General features: G+C 37.2%; 1 protein-coding gene across 29 annotated transcripts in view; it reads left to right on the forward strand.

Annotated features, from left to right (window-relative positions):
* LOC148056695 (uncharacterized) overlaps positions 1 to 25,331 on the forward strand; it is a 471,302-nt gene that overhangs the window by 164,923 nt on the left and 281,048 nt on the right. For 9 of the 29 annotated variants that reach the window (XM_087748728.1, XM_087748729.1, XM_087748727.1 and 6 more), the window contains one exon: positions 11,123 to 12,382. The exons of 15 other annotated variants lie outside the window; for them this stretch is intronic. The gene's annotated coding sequence lies outside the window, so the exon portion shown is untranslated. Of the gene's footprint in view, positions 1 to 2,424; positions 2,467 to 4,121; positions 4,203 to 11,122; positions 12,383 to 25,331 lie in introns of all 29 variants that reach the window. 5 more of the 29 variants (XM_087748713.1, XM_087748719.1, XM_087748721.1 and 2 more) reach the window with 2 other exon arrangements.

Here is a 25,331-nt window from a genome sequence, read left to right on the forward strand (position 1 = left end):
CAAACAAGAGTGCTCAGGGCCATCTCAAGGGTATAGCCTGTTCAATTAATGTCCTCTAATATTTGTCGTTTCTAACACTTACTGCAGTACTATCACACAAGAATGCAGTGTACGTGTATTACAGCCGCTATAGGTATTGAACCACCTATGGACTGGGCAAGTAATCTATCTACAGCACTGGAGAGCGATCCAGTTGGCTTTAGCAAGGCTGTTAGGATTAAAGAAAGCCTGTGAACAACTTCTTGCATTGCTGCTGGCGTTCCCCACTATTCAAAGAGTTCTGCTAAGTCGCTTGTTTATTTTTGCTATGTTTTTGTGCACTTCTGTGGCATTATTTTTTTCCAAGAATGCAATGTTCTGGAAATGCTTTACAAATTCTGGAGGAGTTGCTACAAGTTCTAGCAGAAATGTTATGCTGTTGATTTTTATTTTTTTTTTAAGAAGAAAATTAAAGACAGTTTCTGCATCAGTAAATTATTAAATCTTTTGCATTTTAGTCAAGCTATAGAAATTGCATGGCACCCTGGTAACAAAAGATGTGCTCAAGAAGAGATTAAAAGGTTGGGCACCTTTTAGAAGTATCTATAAAGCGGTTGCATGTAAAAGCTGAGATTTATCAACAAACAGCAAGTGCAGTAAGTGCAACTGGTGCCATTCAGATGTGTATAAGTAGCACTCCCAGAACAAATTTCTTTCTAAGGGTGTTTAATCATCAGCTTCCCAATCTTTATAACTTTTTTGTATCTTTTACTTACAACATTTGCATTTTTTTAAATACAGTTGTGCAACTACACATTAACAGTTTTATTTACTGACTGTATTCACACTGATTCTGCTTCTATCTAAACAGTAAATTTTCCCCTGGAAAAATTCATTTCTTGGCGACAATAATGAAATAGAAGAATGACTGGCATTAACAAAAGCTGTAAGATATGTAAATAAAACTAAAATTTCTTCTCCCATCATCTGTCTGGGGATAACAAACGGGTATTGAGGAATAACATTTTACTTCAGATTGAACATTAAGCCAGAGAAAATTTAGATACTCTGGAAGAATTGAATATGCTTATCTTCAACTATAGCAGAAAATCTCAGTTCCACACTAGTTTTTCAATTTAGGCAATTCCATTCTGCCTTCTCTCCCTAAGGTTTTCAGTTATTCTTTCAAGGCATTCTCATGTGACCACCTCTTCTCCAGGAGCTTTATTTTCCTAGTAAGTGAAATAATTCAGGTTTATCTAGAGAAAATGTGAGTAATAAATAAATGTAGAGAATTGCAGGTTCAATTTGAAAACACCATCTCCATAGCTAGCCAAAAGTTGTTTGATTAGGCTTAGAATGACGCCACAAATGCTGTATGCTGGTTTTTTTTCATGAAGATACTTTAAATGAGTGAATTTTTCCATTGAGTGAATACTTTCCTTTAAAATATACTTCTTTTAAGTGTAGAAAAAGCTGCATCCACAACTTTAGAAAAGTAACTGTTTTGTATTTTGTTTATGGTACTCAGTGATATGCAGATGTGTTAACAATTCTACTTCTGGAAGTCCTGGGAGATATTCAGACTTGGAAATACACTTAATATCCTACTTCCGTTTGCTTGACAGCAGAACACCTAAAATGTTAAGCAGGAATGATATATAATGAAACCTAGAGGAATTGCAACCCTCGCATCACTTACTACTGGAGTATTTATAAAATAATTTACCAGAGTTAAGTGTCCAATTCCAGCTCCATGGAGAAAACGAGGTTTATCATAGGAAAACAGATGGTTTCCTGAAATTAATATCTCTTTCTCTACTCAAAAGACCATGGTAATAGGATTCAGCAATCCCTAGTGAGGTGAGTCTGTGACCGTGAAGTTTATACACAGGAAATTCACAGGCTTTGCTCATCTTTACTAAAGAAGAGATTTCATCTCTACACTGGAAAAATAAGTAAAGAATTGTAGGAGGGTGAAGAAATTGTTTCAGGTCTCTGGTTTTTGGTTTGAAGATAGAAGGTAGTAATTGAGTTTGAAAATAAGATTCTGTTTTGGATTATTATTTTCAGAGAATGTTCATCTGAAGTTGAGCTTCTTGGATGAAACAAACTATACAATGTAGAATTAGTTTCCCACCTGTAAATTAAATCGTTGTGCTTTTATGGTACTTTTTATTATGACAAATTTTGTGATGCTGATATACCTCCAATAACTATTTATACACATCACAGAAGTAAAGATAACAGATTACAAAGTGCAGGGAGTGATTGTAATAATGAGCCTTATTTACACTTGTGGAATTGGAAAGATGCTAATGGAGTTTTAACATAAAATCTCATGCATAATCCGATTTAAATCCTAATTCAGCTCCTTTTGAGGTAGTTATTCCATTTCTTCATTCAGCATACTTTTGTAACTAAACTTTCTCTCTAAAATTGTAGACTAATGACTGGGGAATGAAAACAGCCATCAGAATTAATGAAGTAAGTATATATGTTTGAGCTGTCATTTAGCTATGATTCTTCCTCCCAGATGAATGTATGAGAGGGACGATAGTCATGGGATTCACCATGACTGACCTCAGATAAATTTATCTATAATTGCAGCTATATCTGAGGTAGTTCTCTGGGCTTCCTTTATTTTCAGTGGAGATGCATTTTGATTTCCAGTTCGTTTGGCCTGTTGCACTTCAGAATACTTCGAATCATACTTAGAAATTCCTGTCATTTTATTAACTGTAAAGACGTCTATGCTGCTAGTTCAGGAGTTTTTTCCCAAACACTGAGCAGAGTAAATGGTTGTGGTAGGTTGACGCCAGGTGCCTACCAAGCCGCTCTGTCACTCCCCCTCCTCAGCTGGACAGGGAGAGAAAACATAACGGAAAAACTCTTAGGTCGAGATAAGGACAGGGAGAGACCACTCACCAATTATCGTCATGGCCAAAACAGACTCAACTTGGGGAAATGAGTTTAATTTATTACCAATCAAAATCAGAGTAGGATAAAGAGAAAATAAAACCCTAAATCTTAAAACACCTTCCCCCACACTTCCCTTCTTCCCAGGCACAACTTTTTTCTACTTCCTGCCCCCAAGCAGCTCAGGGGGACAGGGAATGGGGGTCATGGTCAGTTCATCACACGTGGTTTCTGCCACTCCTTCCTCCTCACACTCTTCCCCTGCTCCAGCATGGAGTCCCTCCCATGGGAGACAGACCTTCATGAAGTTCTCCAACATGAGGCCTTCCAACAGGCTGCAGTTCTTCACGAACTGCTCCAGCCTGGGTCCCTTCCAGGAACAGACTGCTCCAGTGTGGGTACCCTGCAGAGTCACAAGTCCTGCCAGCAAACCTGCTCCAGTGTGGGCTCCTCCATCTCCATGGGTCCACAGGTTCTGCCAAGAGCCTGCGCCAGTGCAGGCTTCCCATGGGGTCGCAGCCTCCTTCAGACATCCACCTGCTCTGGCGTGGGGTCCTCCACGGGCTGCAGGTGGATATCTGCTCCACCACTAACCTCCATGGGCTGCAGGAACACAGCCTGCCTCACCATGGTCTTCACCAGGGGCTGCAGGGGAATCTCTGCTCTGGCGCCTGGAGCACCTCCTCCCCCTCCTTCTTCACTGACCTCAGTGTCTGCAGGGCTGTTTGGCTCACATATTCTCACTCCTCTCTCCAGCTGCAATTGCTGTTGCACAGCAACTTTTTCCCCTTCTTAAACATGTTATCCCAGAGGCACTGCCACCATCGCTGACGGGCTCAGCCTGGGCCAGCGGCGGGTCCACCTTGGAGCTGGCTGGCGTTGGCTCTATTGAACATGGAGGAAGCTTCTGGCACCTTCTCACAGAAGCCACTCCTGTAGCCCCCCTGCTACCAAAACCTTGCCATGCAAACCCAATACAACGGTTTGCAGTTTTTGTTCTGTGTTTTTGGTGAGGGATGGAATTTAATAGGAGACAAAAAAGAAGAAAAAAACCTCAGAAATTTCTCCAGAATTTCCTAGATCTTCTGCCTTGGATACTGTTCTATTATTGTAAAACACTGCATTTCTCAGAATTTCTTTGTAGTACTTATAGAAGTCAAGGTAATATGTATGCCGCTTATTTTTCTTTCTTCTACTTCCGCTTTTATTTTCATACTGTTTAGTTCCAAGATTTCATTAAGAGAAGTACGAATGCCAGGAGAACATGAGTGACTTTGAACTGTGACAACAATTTTGTTTCTACCGTAAGTTGGAGAGAGCCTGGGTATTAAAGCACTATGCAGAAATGGTGAATGGGAATATAAGAATTAAGGAATGCTGTAAGCATATCAGGTGAATGGATATGTGTTAAAAGGTATCACAACTGGTAATAAGGAATGTTTTGGGTCACTGGAGTATTTCACAGTTAATAATGATTGAGTAACTATGAATTAAAATGAGAACGGTTTGGAGAAGTGGAGGTTTGGTAGATGTTTTCAGCTTTTTTGCATTTTGTTTTTACTGTTTGTCTGATCACCTGTCAAGTCTGATGAATTATTAGACCAGAAATAAAACAAAGGAGTGCAGTAGTGTCTGGAAAAGGACAGAAATATCTTAATCTTATCACAGTGTGCACAGCTGGGCCATGTTTCAAAGGGCTGGGAGAAGCTGGGAGCATCTCTCCCGTGCATTTGGGACTGCATTTCAGTGCAGGTCCCTGCCTGAGCCATGTTATTAGGAGTGGCTGTGTCTGGTCATGTATCTCACTACTCCTGATCTTGCTTGATTTGTCTCTTGTCCAGGGGATGATGATTAGAGAGCTGATGAATTGGGAGCACTGCCTCCTGTGTAAAACCGGGTCTCTCCTGATCATTCTGTCATCTGCTTGATTTTGTGCCTGTATCTTGTCACATGCTCCCATCTTCTGTCCTTTGGTACGCTTCTGGCTTGGGATCTAACCCAGGAGGGAAGTAGGGCAAGGTGCAGGCCAACAAAAGGTCCATACTTGCTACTTCAGCCTCTTAAACCCAAAATGTAAACCTCCAGAAATCTATGCTCAGCTGCTATCTATTATCGCCAACCACCTAGGTTTCCCCTAGAGAAATTTCCTAGTTACTTAAATATTCGGTGAGGCCAGTATTGGGTATGCATAGAAGTACCAGCCTTTTGATGGTATTTATCAGCTGAATACCCAGCTTATCTCCTAAATTCCAGATGGATTTACTAGCTAAGCATAGCCTTTTTGCCAGCATAGGTGCAAGCTGTGCGTTAGCTAACTCACAGATCACTTGGTGCAGAGCCACCGAACATATCTAATACTCCACAAAATATGAATGAAGGAAGAGTTGCCATTCCATTTTATTTGGATTAAAGCATTCCTTGGTTATGGAACCATGGGTGGAGGTAGAGATGAATGTAGAGGAAGTATTCTGCAGTAGTCTTTAAATCTCTCTTTTTGAAGGCTTTATCTTTCTTGGGATAATTAAGTCATTTTTGACATTGAATGAGAAAGTGTGCCTTTAGTTTATTGATTAGAGGCTCTTCCTAAGAGAGGGAATACCTCAGTTTCTTTCAAAATACTTGGGCATTTCTGCAAATATGTGACTAGAGCCTGAAACTGATCTCTCTCTGGTAAGGACTCTAACTACTAGGGTATTCAGTAATTCTCACTGGTATCATAACTAGTATGTATCCTACAAAAAATCAGTTACAGGAAAACAGATTGAGATTCCTACCTGAGTATTCCCAGCTGGCTGATACAGATGATTCTTTGATCAATAAGTTAACCTTTGTGAATCTCAGTGCTTACATGAATTGAATATTTGCACCCTAAGTTAGTGCTATCGTGGCAGGGTACCTAAAATTTATTTGCTGAGTAAAGAAAATTCATTCCCTGGGCTTGAATTTAATTTTCTTTTGGTTGTTCTGCACTGGGCATGTAAGGTGATTAAACTTGTAGCTCGTTATCTGCTGATGCTGTTTCCATGAGACACATCCGAAGAGAAAATGCTCTCAACACAAAGTATCTGACTGGAGGGTGAAAGGCATTAACTTCTTACAGATATCTTAACATTTTGGTAATATTTCAGGAAAATTCTGGAGGGGAACGTTCCTGAAGTTTTTGTCCCCAGTTCTCCCACTATCCAAAGCAGCCCTTTCTTGAAGTATTTTCCAGCATGTTTGAGGAGGGTGCTTGCTAGCAAAAAGTAGGAGTATTTCTCTTTGTCTTCTCATAGAAAGGTATTAATACTAGAGATTCTAGGCAGCCTGAACTTTTACGTTCAGTACTCCAGATACTGGAGTAGTGAACAATATATGAAAATAATACACGATTATTTAAAAAACTGGAAAATGCAATCAAGATGAATAGTTTGAATATTTGTTTTTATTTGAAATTCATAATCTTGTTGGAGCAAAAATTTGTTTGATACTTCCACAGCTTTTATTAATTAGAGCCTTCTGCACTTTACTGTACTGCGAATCTCTCAACTATGGCTGTGTAATAAGCATACATTTCCGTATCCAGCTTGACGCTGCTGATAGCTCTTGTAATTCGTTCTCTTGATTATGTTTGGCAACTCATAATTTGCTGGTAGCTGGCATATCAGAATGAGTGTTCCTGATGAGCATTCACGCCATTAAACTCTCATGACATGACTTTATTTGAGAGAATTACCTGAATGTTACTTGCTTTCCCTGTAAGGGGAACGTAAGATAAACGGAGTGTCTGTTCTATCAAAAGAGGAAGACAAACAAACAAAAAAACAACCTGAGGCTTGATGGATAGGGAACTTGCAAAAAGAAGCAAGTTAGTCCTTTGTCTCTCATGCTGATCTGTCTCTTAATGAGGCAGGATATAAATGAGGCTTACTGAGACATGACAGGAGAATATATTTTTTTACAGTCTTACCTATAATTTGATGAATACTTTATTTCTACTTGTAATTAAAGATTATCTGCTTGCATTTGTTCACATGCATTTTTGTGTCTTCATAAAAACCTTCATTGTACCTTTTATTCACACACAAGGTTTGACCTGCGCATAGGAAAAATCTGTAACATAAACAAGCATGTGATGAATTACAACAGCTGAGAATTTGAACCGTGCAATCTAAACCAGTGACTGAATGGTGCTACCTCTTCTGCCAGGTGGCAATCCTGGCAATCCAACCCAAAACCGAACCCGAATACTATATATATAGTGTGGAGAACTGGAGATGTGAACTTAGGTAGGATTCCTAACAGAACAGTTAAGAAATGTGTTAATTTGAACATGTACTGTAGATGCTATGTGCAGTGAAAAAGAAGAATGAGCTAAGTAGTGAACTAAATAAAGCTGTCACTAGCTTTCATTTGTATGAAAATATTTTTGCTAGACAATTTTTGCCACACAGAATCTGCCTATTGTCAGCTTGCAAAGCATTATGGGAATTCTGTGAATGTCTCTGAAGACACTTCAGTGTTAATTGACTCTCTGTCATTGCTACACCACATTATTATTGAGAGAATTTTGGCAACTGGAAATACATGCCTCCTGAGATGGGGTGTAAGTTGCTAGATGTCTTTGCAATATGCCATGTGGGCTTCACTGACTTGTCATACCTCTTTGGCTCTGAAGAGGATGTTTCACAGCTACCAGGTGGATGGTAATGGCTGGGTTTTTTTGTTTGGTTGTTTTGGTTTTGATTGGATTGGTTTGGTGATGTGAGTGCATGTTTTGGCAAGCTAGTACTTAGGAATGGGGAGGATGGAGTTCTAAAGATTGCGAAATCTCAGTTTTACTCCTTATTGTTGCACTTTCTGATCTTTCCTAAACCATTTCATGCTTTTTACATCTGCAGAACTGTAAAAAAAATTAAATATATTAATAGTAGAAATGAGAATAGTACTGCCTGGTGTGTTCATTGTAAGTAAGGAGATGAATGCTGCAAAGATTTTCTGGGTGGGTAGCTTAGTCTAAGTTAAATATGAGAATCAAAAGTGTCCTCAAGAATAAAAATGATTTCCTGAAAACAGCATCATTTTCCCCTATCTCGTTGTATCATATCCCTTTTAAAATTTTTATTATTTTGGTTTTAGAAACAGTGTTCAGATGTTCCTGGGATAGTAATGGTAGAACTGTTAATTGCCCATGGCATGTGTTACCATGATGTCAGGATGTTTTAAAGGCTTTTTTTATCACAGTGCTTTCAAGTCCACTATATTTTTCTAAGATTACCTTGCAATGGTATAGCCTAAACAGATTGTTTGCAGCTCTTGAAAATGTTGAGAAAAGGATGCAATTTTTTTTAAGCCACAGATCTTTGTAACAGGCAAAATGATTGCAGCACATGTGGAAAAGGTAATTTTCTTTTGACTAGACATTCAAATGAGCAGAGACTGTAATTGTGAGCTTAAGTACTAGAGGTGGAGGAATCTTTAGTTACTTGCTTTAGTGATGAAAATGCAAAACCAGAAAGGGCAAGAACTTCCCTGAGCAGCAGCAGAGCTGAGGAAACTTGGTTTTCTGTCCCTTTGTATTGTATGGTACAAACTTCAGGACCTCCAATTTTATGAACTTCAGCTGAAGTCTTTCCTGAAATTAAGATGTACTTCTCATGTGGATTCCTTGCAGTTGGTGAAATTGCAGAATTTTTTTTTAACATCACAAAAATGTGATTGTGGTATTTTTTTTTTTTTTTTTTTTTACACTAAATAATGTGCCATGCATTTGGTGAGTTATTTAGAGATAAAAATACAGAATTTTGATATATCTAGTTTGCAGCAGTTCTGATTTTGAAATAAAATCAGCATTTTCATTGTCAGAATTATTTGCAAATGTAAATTTGATTTTTTTGGTCAACAACTTCAAATGGGCTAAAGTAAGACTTTCAGGACCAGGTGGTGATGCCTGGCTACTTTTTCTTTATAGTGTGTAAAAATCTCGTGATTTCACTTTCATTTGCTGAGGTATCTATTTTCAGTCTTTGATGGTACCACCCTGACCCCATTATACATAATTCCTCCTCCTTTTGATCATTCCTGTTTGTATATAACTCCTAATCAGAATACTTTCTTCTTTCTTTTTGTTCCAAATAACTTCTGTTGCTGACTCTGACTTTTCTAGACAGGGAATTACATGCCTGCAATACTTGATGAGCATATTTCAAACTGTAGTTTGTCACTGTATTGTTTGGTTGCAAGAGACAGCTCTGGAAATTCTGTTCACTGCCTTACTATTTTTTTTACTGTCTTTAACTAAAAAGATAACTTTTGCAGTTCATATAGATTGTGCAGTGTTAATGAGAAACCATGTTCTGCCTAGAAGGTGAGGCAATCCTCAAACTTGTATGTGAGAAATATAAACCACCATGCTCTGATCTTTCTTACATTTTCAAAATCAGAGGGGATCATTGAAGTCTAGTAGAGGAAAACTTTGGTTGGCATTCTAGCCAGCGCTCTAGCATGAAAGGTTGTTAGCTAGCTGTAAATGATCTTTCCTGGGATCAGGAGTAGAATTTATCAGGAACTTGTGGAGAAAATAGGGTTTTTTTTGTTAGATGTCAGAGATGTCATCTGACTGAGACCAGGGAGTTTTCATTTTTAACATAGCACTTTTGATGAGAAGAGTTTTTCTAGGCAGGGATAAGATCCTGACAAATGCGAACATCGTAAGTCAATGCCAAAGTCAGTAATCCTGATACAGAGGGTGTTTGCAGAGAAATTCCTTAAGCCTGACAAGAAACAGTCTTAGAAGAATCAGTAGTTAACTACTGGGCTTCCTTTCAGAAATGTCTGAAAAACAGTGTGACAGTTTAAAACACAAGAAAACAACCAACAAGATACAAACAAATATTTGCAGTGTTGCTTCACTAGATTATTCAATCATGTAATGGTCACGATCTCCTTGGCTTTTTATATTACTTAAAAGCCACAGTCATAGAAGAATAAACAGATCTCCCACAAAGCTTCTGTGAAGGGGGGTAGGGTTTGGGGATTGCCTTTTTGAGATTTTTTTTTTTCCTGCATGTATGTGGTTTTCAATAACATAATGCTCCACAAATAGTAAGATCTATGTGTGTAGAAAAAGTAAATCCACTAAATGACTGTAACATTTGAAACAAGTCAAAGCACTGAAATAGTCTAGAATTTGAGAATAATTAGGCTGGAAGAACCCTTGGGATGCAGTTGGTCTCACCCCTTGCTTAAAGCAGAGCCAACTTTGAAGTTAGATCAAACTTCAAATTTAGATTAGGTGCTTAGGGCCATGCAGAGCTGTGTTTTTAGTATCTCCAGGGATGGAGATACTCTCTGCTGAGATTAGTTGTTTTATTTTTATCATGTCTCTAATAAATAGCACTCCATACATACAAACAGATTGGATGTAGGTGCATAGGTAGTTCTCCACTGACTACTTTCTGTTACTCGGGTGTACAATGCCTGGATAAAGTTCACAAGATATTTAAAGGTATATGATCATCTTTGTCGCTGAAGTTTATCACATTTTACAGTTAAGCTAACAAATATTTTAGGTAACAAATACATAACAAAAATATCTTCTTAGACAGGATTAAATGGGATTTTTATTAATTTATTTAGATAATCTCTATACAGGTATAAAGGGACTATGCAGCTGCATTACTGATACATAGCACCACAAGTTGAGTCCTATTTCTGCTTGATTGCTCCAAGCAAAAAAGATACAAGCTCTTCTCAACACAAAACATTGTGAATCAAAACAATTCCAAAGAGAAGCCCTATCAAGCGTACTGGTAGGATGTGATGGGGCAATACAAGAAGGGAAGAAGACGTTAGAATGTTCTGGTGGATGGACAAGAGACAGAATAATGCGTTCTTTTTTTCTTTTGCTGTGTTTGAGCAGTCTACCCTGACTACTGCAACTGTTTAGCTTTAAATTGCTGAAGTATTTGAACAAGTTAATGCTCATCTGAACTGTAATTAGCAGTTATTTGACAGTGGTAATGTGAGTTTACCTTTTGCATCAGACATGTTTGTATGAGTGGATCATGTGCTGGAACACTGCAAGTACGGGATTTCTTTTTAGTTGCTGGACGTTCTACTGAGGTTTATTTTGAGATCAGGTGTAATATGTTTCACTCATAGACTCTAAAATTTTTCTTATTGCTCTTAATTTTTAATATGTAGCTTTCTAATAAAACCTGTGTTCTGCAACTTTTCTGTGCAGGTGGCCACCATAAAGAAGTGCTTCCAGTCCCTGACAACAGCAGAGCTACAAGTTCAAGAACCTAGCAAAATCAAACCTCCATTTCAGATGGTGGTTGTGCGGGGTTTGGATTCTGTCAGGCACTGTGTATGACTGCATCAGACTGTAGATGATACTTGGTACAATGCAGGCAGCATATCATGAGAACATAGATTGACCCATGATAGTACAATTTTCCTTAATTCCTTCCAAGAGGGAGAAACCATGAATATGTATTTGAATTATATCCTACAACACTGACTGCTGGTCTCTACAATGATGTAAGAAGAGCCTTTCTACCTGTTCCTGAGCATGATGCTTATCTTCATTAAGCGACTCATTTATAGTCAAATATTTTAAATAAAATATTCACAGAGCAATCTTTGACAATTTAGAAAGGCTACATAGGTGTAAAAGGATTTTTTTGTAGTGCAGACACAAGAACACAGATGGCTTGATATGCTGTTCTTGTCACCGTTCTCTAGGGTTTTTAGGGGTGTATTGCCTCTGGATACAAGGCATGTAGCTTGCATCACTAAATGTTCTAAATTAAATAATTTTGATTACTTTTCAGCAGATCTGATCATTAAAACAAATCCCTTTGGATCCATATATTGGACCATAAATCTCATTCTGTCTCTGGATTATTAATAGTGCCACTCTGAGGCCTGAAAGCTAGACTAAATGAGGAGACTAGATTAATTTCTGTAATATTTTAAAAAACAGAACAGAAATTTACAAGATTATGTAATAATTTAGCCAAAACATCTTAATATTTTCTGTAATACCCTTGACCAAATTGTCTCAGTTATTTTTATTCAGCACCACAATTAGGCAAAGTCACTGATCTTTTGTGTAATGAGTAAGAATTGAATCTGATTCTTGTTTTGCTTATTCCTATTATGTAACTAATCACCAGCTACATATTTAAATTTACCTTTTTACAAAAAATGATAGGGAATTCTAAGAATTTCCAGATCTCTTATCTCTCTCAGAGAGATAGGAATCTTTTTCCTTGAGACCTGTATTAACTGTGCTTGTTCTCAAACCTCAATATGTACTTCCCTGTAGTATGAAGTAGTTATAGCTGTCCCCATGATATTTTTAGTTCTGAAAAGACAGGTTAGCAAAAAGCTTCCAGTTCTGGTGCTGCTTCATTGAAAACTCTCTTCTGGATCCTGTGCTGCTCTGCAGAGAAGTATGCCACTATAAATAAAATTGCCTTCTGAACAGCGTGGGTAGGTATGGAAAGAACAGGATCTCGTGTTGTGATTTGCGATGATCTAAGGTCCTAATTTGCACATCAACTAGTAATTAGCATGAAACCTTAATGTTGTTCTGACACAGCACAAAACAAATCCCCAACAAACCAATCACCAAGTCCAGTACAGCTTGCTTCTGTGTGTAGACTAGGGTAAGCGCCACTTCTGCTGCAGCATATCTGTGTTAAAGGCTTGCACTTGTATAGTTACCTCATTGAATCTAATCCTGCCCCCAAAGCTCAACAAAAAGTAGCCAGAAAGACCACTTCGTGTGTTAATGATTACTTTGTCTTGTAAATAGTCAGGGGCTTCTGTGGGTTTTGGGGGTTTCCGGGTTGTTGTGGCTTTCTTTTTTCTTTTTTTAAAAAAACTTTACTTAAAAAATAGACTAGGGGGAAGAATAGATCTTTTTGAAATTTAAATGAACTTCAGTGGGCTGAGAAGGGGACCAAATTGAATCATGACACTTACTCATGTGTGTTCAGGTTTGCTCAACCATAATTAAAGGATGCTAATTGGTTTCCTTTAGTTTTGGATGTAAGGCAGAAACTGCACATCTTTTCCACACTATTTGTAATATAGTGATGCCAATAATGTATGTATTTAATTCAGCCTTCAGTTGGATATAATCCAAGGCCATGGTGGAGAACAATTAGAGGAAGGACTTGTATGAATAAACTAGATTGCTGTTAACATTTCTATTATTACTTTCTGAAAGTTTTGCAATTACTTCATCTCCTTCATTCAAGCTACCTCTGTAAAGGTCAGGAAAAAAGTGTTTTTGGGGGGAGGAAGGTTGTCTTTTGGGTTTTTTTGGACAGGAATTTCATCTTAATGACAAATGATCTTTGCCAATAGGAGAGGAAAAAAAGAATTAATGATTCAATTAGGGATGAACAAGTGCTACCAGGAAGAAAATCGGAACTTGTCCAATTTAGGTGCCATGTATTATCTGAATAGAACTTCAATGGTTGCTTCGGTGCAGTTAATGCTAAGTTCGATGCTCAGGTTTCTGAAACCTTCAGTGGTATATTTTGGCTACACTGGCCTTCATTCAACACTTATTATTGCATTCTCTCCGAGCCTGTAGATTTTCGGATTTGTTAGGCAATGTTTTTTAAGTCCATTAACACTATTCCAGAATTATGTGGATTTGATCCCATTTTGCTTGTGCCGTTTTTTTGTAAGGCAAGATCTTCACCATCATTCTTCCACTGGCTAGCGTCCTTGTCAATAAAATGTGAGAAATGCCAGCTAGATCTGGGACACTTGCCTTTAAGTTCCACACTAAATTATGCTGCGCCTGTTCATTTACTTAGGAGGTAACAGCAGTTTCGTAACTGTAGCTTTTTATATATATTTGACTTTGACAGATTAGATGAGGTGCCAGACTGAGATTACTCTCTTAACCTTTTTTGTGGGCTCTTTTTTTTTTTTTTTAGGGGGGGTGGGCAGGGAAAGAAATTTTCCTAATAATATGGAAGGGTTTATGCTACTCTGTCCCCTCTTGACAGTATAGAATGGAAATTGAAATGAAGGCAATTTTTCACACTCAAAGTATTAGCATATCTAGTCACAGTTCCTAAGGCCAAAGGGCCAGTCAAAGCAATATTTAAGAGAGAAGTAGTTTTGAATATTTACCTAAGTGTGGAGTTGGGTTTGAATTGGCCAATTGATGGAGCTACTTTGTGAAGCTGTGTAGTCCCTGAGAAGATTTTTTTAGACCTGAGTTTTCAAACAATCTGAGATTTTCCATGTTCTACTGTAAACACTGTGGATGTGACTTATCTACTATAGCCATAACAAAGTCTAATCTAAGCAAATTGTTTAGGCTTCCTTTTAGTCAGTAAAAAACTTCCAGGAAGTGATCAGTCCCTTTTTCAGATATGTGAAGCACATTGCCTTTAGAGATGGCCATTTGTCTTCATGGACTACAGAAGGGAAACTGGGTGACCATTTTTTACTAGACTTTAAGGTAGGTAGAGTGGATGCTCTCCTATGCGATGTGGGCATCTACCTTAAGTTTGTCTGTGATATTCAATGTTGTTTTAAATGTTTATCTTTTGTTTCATTGTTAGAGTGACTCCAGTGTTTTGATGAGTTCCATGATAATGAAACACTGTATCATTATAGATTTTAGGGAAATAATTTTATATAGGTTCAGACTGCTTGGGGGTTTTTGTGCTCTTCCAACTCAATTTGCAGTTCAGGACAGACCTGCTAAAGAATAATAAGTAGACTTTCCGTATATTTGGGTGATCCTTAAAGCTGAAAAAAAGGCTTTTCATATTAAGTATAAGGTTATTACTTGACTTGAGGCTTTAAAATGCCTTTCTGTTAAATAAAGTCCTAGGGTGTGATAGTTTTGCAGAATTGCTGTTTATTGAATTTCACATAAAGATAGAATGGAAGAATTCTATTGTTAAGTAGTGCTGAAATATGGATTTTTTTTTTTCTTCCAGCTGTGAGTGTTTGTAAAATACTATACACTAAAAGTGTTATGTCTGCTGAAAGATGGTTCTAAGGCACTAGGATTGTTACTTTTGGTCTTCCAAATAGGCATGAACTTAGAATAAAACATTCAGAATTTGTTGTGTAAACCACATTGTTTTATTAAATAACTTCCATTTATTATTATTTATTATTTTATTTAACCATAAAAGCATGAGATACCCAAATAACTTACAAACTTAATATTATTGCAGATCTTTGCAGTATCCCATAACTCTCCAGATTAAAAGAACACAAAGATGAAATATGGAATTAAAAACATGGAGTATGTATCACTCCATGCCTTGTGTAGCTTTCAGAAATTATGTATTATCTCCAAGAATTTGCATGAATATGTAGACTTCTAAGGCAGCGAAGTGACCACTCACAAATGGGAAAAAACATTAACATGGTGTAGATGTCCCCATCCTACTGGTTTCCACCAAAAGTTACCAGACAAGATCATCAGTTGGTTTTATGTACTTGGTATGTGTCAATTTATGCTGACAGCCTGACTTCTGAAATAAAGTATTAGCTCAAAATCCAGTGTTGTGAGCTACATGTTTATCTATTATAGTGGTGTAAAACTAAATCCTCTAAGAATGTGCCTTTAGCACTCTTGCTTTATGATATTATCCCATCCACCCTCATTAGCTAAGCAAGCCTAGGCCAACTCTGTATGAGTAGATCCTCCAAGCTCCACTCCTGTATGTAGTGCAGGGAGTACACACTGACTCAGAAGATGCCTGACTACCTCTTTACCTTTTTTTTGTGGCATCATGAGAAACAGGAGAAATAACAAAACAGGAAACCAAAGTCATTCCCACAGCTTAAATTGCATACTTTTCTTTCCTTTGTATCCTTCAGAAAATGAAATATCAGTTCCAATTTTTGATGTATAAATTTCAGGTCATACCCAGAAAGAGTAACGACCTTCCTGACATCATTTCTGTGTGGCTAAAGAGGCCCACATCATTACTTATGTTTAACTTCATTTAGTAATTTAGACAGATTTGAGAGTTTATCTAACAGGATTAACCAGCTGGTGAGACTGATAGAGGCAGCTGAGTCAGCTTGCTGTATTCCTACAGCAGTAATACACTGTTGCAACTTCATTTTTCTGTGTAAAGGACACAATTCTGAGACTTTTTACATCTGTTTATGTTTTTTCAGGACTAGTATTATGGATTTATCATGAATGCAGAGACCCTAACTTAGGATCCTGCTCTGAGTTCTCACCAAGCTAAGCCTATCTTGTCAGTCATCTGTATACAGATGTAGGGATTAACCACTTTATCTAATTAGACCACTTGGTTAAGTACTTCAGTTAAGCTTTGCAGTTGTACCTGTCTCTTCATGCTAAAGTTTGTGTTGTTGCAACTTTATTAATGGCATCCAGATTAAATCTAGTCTGGATGTCTGCACACACTGCAAACAGATTCATTTGCAAAGTGTTTGCCCTAAGTTATGGCAGTCTTGTAGAGCTCTTTGTGGGCTATTCTGCTCCTGCACACAATGTGAATTTTTCAAGGCTCTCCCTCATTCAGTGTCTCTCTCTCTTCTTGGCTCATTAGCATAAGAACAATTCAAAGCTGGATGCTAACTTTAGATGTTCTAAATTATCCTTGGGGGAGCCTAGAGAGTTAGATTTTCCTTGGCTAAAGTTGACCTTTCTGAACCTACTTTCTTTGCATAAAAGTTGGCAAAACATATTCAGTATCAGTTTAAACTGCACTTACTTCCACAGGAGTAGCTGACTTATTTAACGTTCATATATAAGGCTGTACTTGCAAGGAGTTTATTTCAGCTTAAGAGACTCAGTCTTTCCAAGAATTCAGGTATCCTTTGTTTCAAGCAGATAGCTTTATTCTGTTCTAGTAATTTTTAACAATTGAGTCAACCTTAACTAGAATCAGCCCAGATTGTTCTTGTACATTTGGCAGCAAAATCTGTCTATTGTTTTTCTGTCCTTTTTTTTTTTCACTAGGAGCTTTTCAAATAAGGACAGTTTATCCTTTGGTAGGAAAAGGAATTTATTAGGAAAGGGAATTTATTAAAATAAACAATTGTCATGTATCATTTAACAGTTGAGGTGAAGTTACTTTGGGCATATATAGTACCTATGACTTTACAGACTGTTCACTTGTACCTCCTTGTAATCAATTTATTGCCTGAAGGACTAAAGTCACTTTGTGACTCAGTTACATGAAGAAGAGATCACCTCAGCTGCTCACTGCTGAGCCTTTCTTTCTGATTTGCTATGTTGAATTCCTTTGTAGCCTCTCCTAACATGGTTCTCATAAAATGATGCAGGTTACTTAAATGATTGTAATTCCACCCCCCAACCTAAATCACTTTTTGAACCATATTGGAGAGCAATTACGTGTTCATGCTGGTACAGTTTGTGGGCAGTAACCTCTACTGGTGGCAGCACTATATCAAGATGAGGGTAGAGACTTCCCTACCCATGCTGAGTTGTAGGTAGGATAGCCCACAGCTTTAATTTATAAGCACTTAAATTTGAATGACTGTATAATAGATATTTATAAATGTACTTATTGTGCTTATATCTTTGGGAGCAATATTGATTGTATCATAGTCTTCTGTTTTATTCATGCCAGTATGTGTAAAGCAGGTTAGAAAACATTGAATTATTCCCTTTTAAACTTAATTTTCAAAGTATTTTTTTGAGAGTTACGAGGTGGTGTAAAGGTGTGCTTTGGCAATTGCTGGGGAGGGAAAGAGCTGAATTTATGAATACTGGAAATCATTGTGTAGCCGAAGAAAAACTGTCTTTAACTCAGAGACTGTTTGTGTGCTTGGCAAAAGAGCAGGTGTCTAGGGGAAACATCAGATGATCAATATAGATGCATTGACCCTTGTTGGCTGCTATAAACTATTAATTTGATGTCTTTTTCTGTCCATAACATGAGCAAATAAAATAAAAAAGCATTTATTGTTCATCTAAAATGGGAGCTTCTAATTTCAAGTAGTTTGTGCTTGCTTAACTTGGAAATATAGAACCAGTGTTTAATAACCTGAAACTTTACAGAGATTCAGGTCTATGGATCCAGCAGATAATCAAAGGGAGTCTCTGAATTCTGGAAAATTTGGAGCTGTGGGAACTGTAGAAATTTCCCAAATTCATTTTCTCATTTGGAAGATTCTCTTGGATCACCTTTTGAATCTGGGCACCGCATCTTTTAGTTCTGGATGTTTTTGCCTATGCATCCTCCTTGATGTTGGTGAAATCGTGTAATTTACAGGTACAAACTAACCAGAATTATCTTTTTTCTTATTTCTAAAGTTAGTTTGAATTCATAATGGGTAAGTGTTTCTTGTGGAACTTAAATTGTGTAAAAAAGAAAAAAGTACAGGATTTATTCAGCCATCAGAATAGTCTGGCTCCTCAAAATAAAACAAAAGTCCTTTGTTTATACCGAAAGACTTGAGTAGCTGTTTAAATGAAAGTTTGTTATTAAAGGTCATGTTATACTTCTGTAAAATAAATGTAATCCCTGAGGCTCTTCTAATATATGACAGCCAATAAACTCAAAGGACTTCCTGAAAATTATAGAGCTAAGCTTTGCAGAACTCTGCTGAAATAGTGTATGTATCTGCATACAAGGCTATGTAGTTCCTGGCAGGTCTCTTCTTATCCTTCTCCCTAGGGCTTTTTAGTTTCACACCAAAATTTAGAGTAGCCTGTGTTCAAACTCAGGATAGAGAAATAAACCTTCCCAGAAAAATTTCCCTGAATATGTAGGGATTGATCAAGAAAATCCCAGGGTAACGCACTGCGTATTACAATACATCTTAACAACACAAAATACTTAAAGGAATAAAATCAGACTTAGATGAACAAAACCTGCTACTGAAAAGGAGTGGAGGCTAGCTGAAGAAGTGTCTGTAAATGTTTGGATTCTCTCACCTGTTCTACTTTAAAATTATGACTAGTCTTCTGTTCTCCAGTTCTTTTTTATTTACTCTTATATTGATTTATTTAGTCTCCCATCTCTATCTACTGCTAGAAAGAGGGTTTTTTTAACCTTTTGTATTTGGTGTAGAGGGACTTGATGAATGAAACAGCTAAGAAGTAAGTATTGATTTAACATTGTGTTTGCTGGCTGTTTGGCATTCTCTGAAAACATATTATATTATTCTGAGTTAATAATCAATTAGTAATAAGATTTTCATAATCCAGTAATAGCTGCAATAAAGGACAATTTACTGAGCTGGATATTGTTGGCTATAATAGTACATGCAGCATTGCTTTTGGCCAGCATTGAATATTCCCTGGAATTCATCTTGTTAGTAGAGTAATGAAAGTGGTATTGACTGTACTTAGTAAATCTTACTGCATAAAAATCAGCAACTATCCTGCCTAAAAATAAAACAGAAAAAAATTGAACACAATTAGTTTTCTTCTTTCCTCTTGTATTAGAATCTTCAGTAAAATATAATGGAAGGTAGATAGGAAAATAGAGCTTGGAAAGTTTTGTGAAGCTGGGACAACTTACGCTGGTGCGAGTAGGGTAGAAAATTTTGCACTCTGGTGGGGTTGAGTTTTATGATGCCAAGACGTGGAAGGCAAAGAAAAATCAAATTCTATTCATTTTCAAGACTTTACTAGTAAATTCGTCTCTCAGTCAAGATGATTTAGACATTCAGCTCTCAGGCAAACACCCTAACCTACAGGCTTTCAGTTACTTCTTCCCCATTCCTTTTGAAATGTTCAGCATCCAGAAGAGAACTCAAAATGTATCGGATATGAAAGTAGATCTGTTCATTTGAGGCAGTTTCCACATTTCACAAAATCTAGGAGTTACAATCTAGATACAACTAGATTGTATTTATTTGCTTTCTTCTGTAAGACTGTTTCTTTCTTATTCAGAAATAACTGATGTCTATTGTTCTACAAGTTAAATATCATTTTATCACTCACTAAGCATCTATAGATTGTGATGATTATTAGAAATAACAGATACTCTGAACAATCTCAGATTTGTAATTAAGTTGTTATGATTCCTTGTTGACATGCAGCTTTTCACTAATGTAAATTTATGATCATTTTTATGTATCTTAACTTTTTACATGCTTATTAGAGGGACTCCAAACTTTGTCATACTGATACGTATGGTAAGCATCCATAAAACTGTATGCTGCCAATCTGAATTTCAATAAGAGATCCTTACAATTCTCTATACTGTTCTGTTAAATTGTAACTTCAAATGTTGTAACTAGAAATCTTTTTTTTCCTGTTCTTTTTCTGTTTAAGAGAATTACTGGATCTGTATCTTGAACATTCGCTGTTCAGCCCCAGTGAGCTCTGTCATTATTCCAGCACTGAATGAGGTCTTGGAACTAAAGCATTCTGACACTTTGTCCTGCTTTCTTGCATAGCTATTTCATGTCTTCACACAATGTGTTTCAAACTATTGCACTGCAGTGTGCTTAATGCTTTTTTTCCCCCGAAAAACACTTATATTTTGTTGTTGAGGTGACAATTTGGTATATGGTCGATTAAATGTGTGAAAGCTGTTTATAACGTTACAGGGATTTATTAGGAGATGGAATACCAGTGAGACATGCTTGATTTTCCTTATATAGTGCAATATCTCTGTCAAGCACATTCAAATATTTGATGCTTCAGCTTGGCTGGAAACAAACCAGAAACATATTCTGTGTAGTAAAGGATCATGTTTTATTACACCCATTAGTTATTCCTGGGAAAATCTGAATATATTGATAGCTAAGTTGAACTCTTGTGTTGAAGGTGATAGCTATTGATGTCATCAACAGAAACTTCTTTCCTTCCTGTAGTAATATACTTCTTACGAAGTTACCATCCCTCTGGTGGTGTTTCCTGAGCTGACGTGCTGCAATTACACGACACTTGACCTTAGCCAAAATGCCAAGAAGTGATTTGACCGAGTCAGTGCTCCTCCACTAAGTTAGTGCAAAGTAAAATGTGCTTACTTATAAGCACCTTCACTGGACATTCAGCCTGCTGTAGGTGCTGCCTGTATTTTTCTAGATGGCTGAGAAAAGGATATATCTTCTGTGTTCTGTGAACAGTATTTTTCCTTCTCATCTTCTAGGAACGTTTTGTTTCACAGAATTTAAATGACCTCTCCCCCAAGTGTAGGTGCAGGCATTATTTTTAATGCATCATTTTGGTGACTGATTTATAGCATGTATTCACAAGTATCGTCAGAAGTGGAGAGACAGTGGACTGGAGTGGTGGGAAATGGTGACTAGGGACTGCGTGTTAAGTTGGTCTTGTCAAAGCAAACGTGCAGAGAACAGTGACCCTATAGCTCAGTGCTAAAAGGTTGAGCCCTGAAATCTTTAATAGTAGGATTATTAACACTGTAATGTTTTTAACTGGCTGCAAAGCTAACCTATTTGTTATACCATTTCAGTGTTGCTAAATTTAAGTCAGGGGCATGAGGAATTTACTGAAATCTCATAAAATCTGTTCTCTTTAGGAAATAAAATTGTTCCAGGTAAAGTGATTAAAAATACTTTCCAAATAATTGGTGCCATTTTGATTTTTAGTAATTATCTAATTTAAAAAAAGCAAGTTGCTTAGAAATCCTAGTTGCATATGTGGTGATGGACCTGAATACATTTGTAATTGTTGGACATTAGCACAGTTACCAGCTCAGTCTGTAGAGTCCCAGTGGGTGTCATACTTCCTTTGCTGCTGCTGCTTCTGATGTTGGTGAATGCACATGTAAGTGCTGGCCATTAACAGGGTTATTAGTGTAGCCGACATTCTCCCAGCAGAATACCAACAGCAGTTGTTAAAGGACATCGCAGAGGTTTATGCATTGTCTCCTTGCTCAAAATGAGCATTTTGTAACTGCCAGATGGGCATTACTACCTTTCTAAACTCAGCTGTCTATGTGTGCATATGTGTATGCCTTTGTCAGAAACAGAGATTGCTCAGTTAAGGAAGAACTGCACAGAAAGAAGAGCGATCCATTCCTACACTGCCACGCCGCCCCTCGCCAAATTAGTAATGGCTGACTAAGCAAAGTGGTACAATTTTAAGGAACCAAGGTCAAATGTTAACCTGGAAACAAGTGAAAAAACTCTATGCTCTGAAAATGTTTATTGCCAATGATACCTGATTATGCCAACTGACTCACTGATACCTACTAAAACACAGCGTTGTAGACTAAGTTAGGTATAAAATACACTTTCTTAGGTCTTGCAATTTGCATTGAGGACAAGGTGAGACCAAAATAAACATACAACAACTCAGCGGCTGTCTTGCCACCTCTGTGGTGTTAAGATTGAATGCAGAATCTGAGATAAAGTACAGAAAGGTGGCAGAATGCATGGGAAAGCCATTTTACTAACAGCTCTGCTTGGAGGGAGATGTTGTACCCTGACCTTCCCCTGCCCCAGGTAACAGCATTTTAATATTATACTGTTTTCATCTGGGTGTGTATCTGTTTTTGTGCGGCCTCTGGCAAAACAATTTACAATGTAAATACAAGAGCACCTGAATTAAAAACTTTTGATACAAACCAGCGAAGGACAAAAGAGTAAATGCAGGGATGTGACTGAAGCTCAAAGGACACATTCTTTTTTTAAAAAGAGTCAGACTTAATTTCCTGGGTTTTGTTGACCTTCCTCATGAACAACAATGTTTAGGATTTGGGAATTTACCAGTAGAATTCAAGAATACAGAGTGCCTGGCCACTCCCAGTGATGCACTCTGTGAGCTATTATACCACCATTGAAGTCAAGAGCAAGGAATACATTACAGCTGATACACCACTTCCAAAAAATTGCTTTGGGTTTCGGTATCAGCTTTCTGTTCCCAGATTAAGTAACTGATCGGGCCTTCCTTTTTCTCTTGCTGCCCTTTTTCTCTTGCTGCCCTTTTTCTCTTGCTGCCCTTTCCCTCTTTTCTGATTTGACACAATGGGTGGCTGGAGCCTTTAGTTATGTTGACCTGTTTCAGAAAATTAATTTGCCTTAACATCCTTTGACTCTGCTTGAGATAAAGAACTAATTAATCTGAACATGGCAGGCAAGTATGATGCTAAGGAAAATGGTAAATTTGTGTTTAGGAGTATTGGCTTTTTTGCCTCTTATTGCAATGAGTTACTAATTAACATTTTAAAAAATCATGAATTAATGCTTTGGACTGATAGCCTATTTGTATGTAAATCTATTTAAATTGTTTCATGACGATTTACACTTGGAATTTGTGTAGGATTTACTGTAGGTGAAATTCAATAGAACTAATGGATATTTTTTTCTTCATAAAATTAACTCCCCTATTTTCAAGTGTTAAATACTATGACTGCTGCCCTTTTGACACAAGGCTGTGGGCTTACCTTGATAATAAATAAAAGCAGCATAATGTATGTAAAAATACAAAGGGTATGGTTTCCAAGGAAAGCTGACTACATTAAAATGGTAGATGTTTTGTCTATCCAGGCACCTACCTTCTAGGTTTCTGAAGAACTGTAAAGAATAATCAAAAGACTATTATCAGTTTATGGAACTGAAACGTCAGAAATTAATTTTTATAACAGTCTTTAGTCCAGCTATGTTCCCTTAAATAAAATCTATTGGACAAGACACTGGAAGCTTTCAAAGTGTTTCCTGTTCAGCAGATAAGTGTAGCCCAGACTCAGCAAAGCATATCAGTCTGTGAACAAAAATAAGCCTCTGTATAAGTCTCTTACTAGATGAGAAAAAACTTCAATATATGCATGAATTCTTTACTAATATTACAGATTTTATCAGTAGTTTAAAGTGCTGGCAAACTGAAGCATATTGTAAAGCATCTGGATTGAAAGAGCTTGAATGCAAACTCTCTATCTATCTAATGGCAGAGCTTTGAGGATTTAAGAATCTGTACCCTTCTGAATTTCTTATCTGATTTTTAGCTTCATAAGTGGAACATGCAAACATCTTCTGCCCACTGGGATGTTTGTAATCCCATTTCTAATAATCAGGAAAAAAATGTAAGCTGCCTATTTTGAATGCCCTGTTGATAAGCATTTCAGCAGGATGATTCAACACATAACACTGTGCTGGATTATCTGCGATAGATTTCACTGTCAAAGAAACATTTTGCTTATGAGAAGTTTTTCTGTGCTGCTATGCCATTGAAATTGTTTTAAAATGTTTTTGTGTCTGACAATGTACTCCTGCAAATGCCATAACATCCATCATGTAAGAAATTATTACTTTTTTCCATTTTCTCTGCCTAACTTACAATGTGTTCAAAGCTGCATACAGTTATAATACAATAGGAGAAGAATTACTTTAGTACAAATGGTCTTTTTGGTACTATTTCTGCAGTCAACAGTGCACCATTTTTCTACATTCTTTAGTTTATTGAACGGCTGATAAAAATGACGTGCTGTATGTTTGAGAGAAGCAGAAAAAAAGGACATACTTGATCTTTGCCAATACTTCTCTCTTTTACAAAAACTCTTGAGAGACTCAAGATGTATGATTATCTAAAATTGCCTTTTCTTTGTGACTCATTCAATAACATATTTCCATATTTATGCAAAACACATGAAATTCAAAATTGTGATGGATGCAGCCTTATAACTGAGTCCAATAACCAGCATTTAGAACCATCATCTCCTGTGCGTTGGTAAAATTGTTTCGTCAAGTTTTGATATAAAATTCAAAACATTGAAAATCATTTCCTTGAGGGGAAAAAAAAAAAGACTTGGTATTCTTCTTGTCAGTTCAGTTTGTTAGGGACATGATTATTACAACTGCTCATGTATTGAAATGGTAAGGCTTGATTTGAAAGGAACTTTTCTAAATAACTGCAAATGCAAACCTAATCCATAATACCTAAAGTCTATCAGGAAGAAGATGAAAGGATGAAATGTCTTCTAAATTGGCACACTGAAATTTTGGATTTACTTCTTCGCTCTTTGGAAATAGCAGGACCCTTGGCTGAGATAGAGGTCGCTGAGCAGGTGCCTCCTGGTCCAGAACTACTGTTCCAGCTGAGGAGCTCTGCCGTGCATTCGGCTGGAAGGCCATGGGGAAGGAGCTGGCAGTTAGAATAAAGGCAGAGATGGATAAACTTTTCAGAGTCTTTATCAGGGAGACTTTGATGTAGGAGATGGGGGGAAGTACAGAATAGATTTGAAGGGAGATGGCAATGCAAGAATGTCATTAGTCTAAGATAACAGAAGAGAGGAGAGCTGTATGGGGCAAGCTGAAAAATAACCTGAATGGATGATGATTTTTCTGGCTGTTTGGGGAGGAGGCAGATTTTTTCAGAAAATATATTAATTTCTGGAAAGAACCTGGAAGGTCTGGAATGGCTTACCTGTCCAGGTTCCCCAATTAATACAGAATAAATCATGTCTAGTTGTCCATCTCCTTTACCTCTGTTCCCACGCTACTAATGTAAGAATTCTTTCTCAACAGCT

This window comes from Nipponia nippon, unplaced genomic scaffold, assembly GCF_047370975.1.
Source record: "Nipponia nippon isolate SJK-2023a ecotype South Korea unplaced genomic scaffold, ASM4737097v1 scaffold_12, whole genome shotgun sequence".
NCBI classification, from domain to species: Eukaryota; Metazoa; Chordata; class Aves; order Pelecaniformes; family Threskiornithidae; genus Nipponia; species Nipponia nippon.